Below are 5,865 nucleotides of genomic sequence, written 5' to 3' on the forward strand. Positions count from 1 at the left end.
ATATATATATATATATAATAAGATAAGAAAATAGGGAAAGATAATTAATAGATTACTATTACGGAGATGTACTTGCATAGCAAGTGACCTGATCTGAGATCGTGTGCTGGAACGGAAACAATTGCAGCGTGGAAGGTGTTTATTAGACATTTAAGAAACACACAAAAACCGTCAGATTCACTTCAACATTTAAATTTAATTTGTCAAAATATTTTCATTGCTTTGAGACCGTGACCTGTTCACTGACAAAATGCCATGCTGCATCTCTAATAAATTACTACTTATTAATTAAAAATTTGACCAACAGTAAATGTTTTGGGACACAGCAAGTCAACGGTTGTTCAGTGTTCACCGTCTGGTTGTATTGGAGCTTCCAGTGTGAATGCCAAGCAGTACAGCATGTCGTTTCCAAATTTCTGGCAGAGTGAAATGTGTCATAGTGTTGTTTTCCTCACAGACGGTACCCAACTGACCCTACTATACTGTGTGGTCAACAAAGTAAAAAAAAAAAACAATGCACTTACGCGAAATTAAAAATATAGAATAGTGACAATTTACCCATTGCACCCTGTGTGTATAAGGAGAGAAAGATGGAAAAGGAGGGGAGGAAGAGAGAGAGAGAGAGAGAGAGATGAAAGCGAGTGAGGTGGTTTCTTTTGTTTTAGTAGGTCACCAGTTGAAGGTGCCAAGCTATGAGATAGAACTGTTACTGACTTTGTTCAAATCTGCCGTTGTTCCAAAGCTGATCACCTAATCTGGTGACCTACTAAAATACAAGGAAACATCTCACGCACTTTTCTCTCTCTCTCTCTTTTACCCCCTCCTTTTCCCTTTCTCTCTCCATTTTGTTTTTCTCACAGAAATATTCCGACATTGTTTCACATAGTTTAGCAAATCTCTCTTTTGCTTTTGTAATGCTTTCAACAAACTGTCAAACAGACAAAGAGGTTATTATCAAAGGTTCAAAGGACAAACAAGATACATTCAACCGCACACATACGTATGTCTATAACTATATCTGTATATAGCATGTTCAAAAAGTCTCTCCGCAGTAAGTATTTCATTGCAAAATAAATATTTATTAGATCTTATAAAACTACAAAAGAATATATTAGATTTTACAAGGCTTTAAAAAACTTTACGAGAGATGTTAAAAGTATCGTCCTTCATTTTCAATACGTAAGTCGACTCTTCTACACATGTTTTGAAATACATCTTGAAGAGTCAGGATGAAAAAAAAATTCACTGCGGAGAGACTTTTTGAACACCCTGTGTGTGTGTGTTTGGGAATGTGTCCATGTTTATACTGCATAAGTTTCATGTTTTTGCACTAGAGAGCAATTAGTATAACTTACAAACTTGAGGAACGCTCAAGGCTCAGAACATCTCAATGCCACACACATACATCTGAATATTTACAGAGATGAGCATTATGTTTCCGATATTTGAGTTATATTTAGAATACAAAGTGTACTCTCTTCGCTTTTCTTTCAAACATTCAATTTTGGAGGGAATTTTTTGATGAAATGTAGTTCCATTGCTTTTTAGCATTGCGGATCGTCCCGTGCACTCTTGTAAAAGGGAAAAATTTTGAATTTTCTGTTGCTGCATATTTCCAGATGCTTACTTAATGGAATCTTGTGTAATTCCTCTTGTCATATATGTTACATGTGGATTCTTGCACGTTGGCAGCGGGAATTATTTGTTTCGCCAAAGATGCAGGTAATGCAGTATATGCGGTTTTGCATTTTGCAGTTCATATCTGCATTTATTTTGAAAATGGAATCCGCTCTTGAATTTTATGGGGGAACCACTTTCCAAGTATTTGAAGTTGTTGATGTTGTTACACGTTCCACATCTCCTATCTCCACATTCTTTTACTAAGAATTCTGATGAATCAGATAAATTATAAAGATACACTTTCAGTTGATTGAGCTTTTGTTTAATGTGTGATTTTCCATGCTAGCATGAGTTGACCAAGTATTGATTCTGAGGTAGAAATTTCTGGCTAATTACTGGATCTTATTCCTGCAGCAGCTGCTAACCATCATCTTTTTTTTTTGAAATAAGGGATTCCTAGTCTAGTGCAGGTCAAGTGAAAGTGAGAAGCTAGCTGTCATTAATGACAACGAAAAACATCACCTCTTTGTTGAAATGGTGACAGGCAAAATGTCAACACTGATGCTCAATCACACACACACACACACACACACATATATGCAGATATATATATACATATATATCTGACTAGCTGTCTCTCTCCCTCTCTCTATATATATATATATATATATACATGTTTATGAATTTGTGCTGCAAAAATAAGATGACTATAGCAAAATACAATATATATATATATATATATATATGTATATACATGTATATGTATATATGTATGTATGTCGTCGTCGTTTAACGTCTGCTTTCTATGCTAGCATGGGTTGGACGATTTGACTGAGGACTGGTGAAACCAGATGGCTACACCAGGCTCCAAGTGTGTACATATATCTTGCTATATACATATGTGTGCGTCTGTGAATATATATATATATATATATAAATAAACACATGTAAATAAATAAATGGAGTTTCTATCTTTAAAAACAAGGTGTTACACCCTTTTTACTTGTGATTTTTTTTTTTGCCACCCTGGTAACTGCTTATCTATTTTTTCCGTGTTAATTGTAAACAAAAGGAAAAATACACAAATCTATTTATATATATACATATATATATATATATGTTTCTGCATTATAAAATCAAAACTGCTGATAAACGGTACAGGCACCACCCTGAGGCTGTAACTGAGGGAGAAAAATGTAACTATCCTTAGCAATTCGGCAAAAAGAGGCCGATGGAATAAGTACTAGGCTTACAAAGAATAAGTCCTGGGGTCGATTTGCTCGACTAAATGCAGTGCTCTAGCATGGCCACACTTAAATGACTGAAACAAGTAAAAGAGTAATAATAATAATAATAATAATAATAATGAACTGCTCCCATCTGCCTGCCCCCCTCCCACCCTGCACATTGTGAATTGGAGCTGGTTACTCACCTGTCTTACTTGTCTATTTATTTGGGCCGCATTACAATTGCCCAATTATCTAAACCTGCATACCTGGCTGTGCGTTCATTTATTTACCCCCTCCCACCTGTCGGAATGACTACAGGTGTGTTGGTCTGCCCTGAGAGAGAGAGAGAGAGAGATAGAGAGAGAGAGAAGGGGAGGGAAGTAATATGGAAAAGACATTTAAAAAACGCTGTCCCCCACTAATTGTTGTCGTGATTGTCGTCATCATCATTACCACCACCACCATCATCATCATCCATCACCACCACCATTTAACGCCTGTTTCCCATGCTGGTGTGGGCTGGACAGTTTTGCAAGAGATGGTCATGCCAAGCTCTGTTGTCTGTTTTTGGCATGGTTTCCACAGCCGGATTCCCTTCCTAATGCCAACCACTTTGCAGAGTGTGTGCTGGGTGCTTTATAACGTGGCACCAGCACCTGTGGGGTTATCTGTCTGTCTGTCTACCTATGTATTTGTCTATTTATCTAACTCTCTCCCTCTTCCTATCTATCTACATGTTTGCCTCTCTATCTATCGACCTATCTGATTATCTATTTTATCAACATATCTCTCTATCTGTCTATCTATCCAGGCAGTTTTTTTCTCTTCATCTTCCTACCTGTTTACCTTAATTACACACCGACCTACCTGCCTAATTATCCCTTTCTCTCTCTCTCTGTGAGTTTCTCAACATATCCAGTCTACTTGTTACCCTCCACCCCAATCCACCCATGTCTTCTCTCCAGAAGCTGTCCATTTACATTTTTTACTCAACATAACTGTCTTTGTTTTTAAGTCAACAGAATTATTTGTCTTGACAACCTCCTTTCAATGGCCTCCTTGTCTCTCTCTCATCCTATTTCAACAAAACATTCAAACCCCTCTCTCTTCCTCCCCCTCTACCTATTTTAACAAACCACCAAAATATCTCTCTTGTTCTAGAAAAATAAATAATGTACAAAACGCCATCTATCTATATATATATATATATATATATAGGTTATTTGTGTCTTTGCCTCCCCACCATTGCTTGGCTACCAATGTTGGTGTGTTTACGTCCCTGTTACTTAGAGGTTTGCCAAAAAGAGACTGATAGAATAAGTCCTGGGGTTAATTTGTTCGATTAAAGGTGGTGCCCCAGCAGGGCCACAGTCAAACGATTGAAACAAGTAAAAGAAAATGAATAAAATATATATATATATACATATATCTACAACAGGCTTCTTTCAGCTTCCATCAACCAAATCCGCTCACAAGGCTTTGGTCCGCCTAGGGCTGTAGTAAAAGACACTTGCCTAAGGTGCCATGCAATGGGACTGAACCTAGAACCATGTGGTTGGGAAGCAAGCTACTTACCACACAGCCACTTATGTGCCTATAATATATATGGTGGGCTTCTTTCAGTTTCCATTGCCCAAATCCACTCACAAGGCTTTGGTCTGCCTTGGGCTATAGTAGAAGACACTTGCCCAAGATGCCACGCAGTGGGACTGAACCTAGAACCATGTTTTGGTTGTTGACTTCTCAATCCCCCAGTTGTACCTACATTTATAAACTATTCTTCTGATCCTCACATAATTCTCCCTCCCCCACTCCGTCTGACTTTTATAGCCAACCAGCTGACTATTCTAATTACATATCTGTCTAATTATCACCTAACGAGCGACAGCTACTTGGTCGTTCAACGTGGTAGACATAGCTGCCTCGTCCCTTAAACACCATTTAAGGAGATAAGGAAAGGTCTAGATATAGGATAGGATTGTCACGAGTGGAACGTCTTTGATCATAGGTCTTCTGGATCAGAGCTGACCTGGGGCTAAACAACTGCAACAATGAAGGACACATGAGATAATGTAGTCCTAGGTACACTATGCCTGAAAAGAAGATGGGATGGTTATAGTTGAAACATCTTTGGTCATAGGTCTGCTGGATCAAAATTGACCTGGGATTAAACAACAACATCAATGAAGGTCACATGAGATAATGTAGTCCTAGATACACTATGCCTGAATAAAAAAAATGGCATGGTCATGACTGGAATACCTTTAATCATAAGTTTCTTGGATCAGGATTGACCAGAGCTAAACAATAACAAGAAAGAACACATTAGAAAATGTAGTCCTAGATATACTGTCAGCATAAAAGGTGGGATGGTCATGGCTGGAAAACTAGCTTCTGATCAGAAATCAAGTACAACAGGTGACTAAAATAACTTACAACCGGTCTAATTATATATGTGTGTCTGTGTGTCCCTCAGTCTACCTCGGTCTCTATATTTACACCAAAACTTCACTCGTGACTTAATTACCCTCCACCAATAATTACAAGACTTAAATTAATTAGTAGTTAGAGTGGATGTGATCAGGAACCGAGTGCTGGAACGGACGAGGTGTGTAGCTGATTGAATCTTCAGGTCTGTCTTAGAAAATTGGTTGACACTTATTTATTTTACTATGATATATTTTAACATGCAAGTCAACATAGGCGCAGGGGTGGCTGTGTGGTAAAAAGCTTGCTTACCAACCACATGGTTCCGGGTTCAGTCCCACTGCGTGGCACCTTGGGCAAGTGTCTTCTACTATAGCCTCGGGCCAACCAAAGCCTTGTGAGTGGATTTGGTAGATGGAAACTGAAAGAAGCCCGTCGTATGTATGTTTGTGTGTCTGTGTCTGTCCCCCCCCAACCATTGCTTGACAACCGATGGTGGTGTGTTTACGTCCCCCGTAACTTAGCAGTTCGGCAAAAAGAGACCGATAGAATAAGTACTAGGCTTACAAAGAATAAGTCCTGGGGTCGA

This window comes from Octopus bimaculoides, chromosome 28 (genome assembly GCF_001194135.2).
Source record: "Octopus bimaculoides isolate UCB-OBI-ISO-001 chromosome 28, ASM119413v2, whole genome shotgun sequence".
In the NCBI taxonomy this organism is placed as follows: Eukaryota; Metazoa; Mollusca; class Cephalopoda; order Octopoda; family Octopodidae; genus Octopus; species Octopus bimaculoides.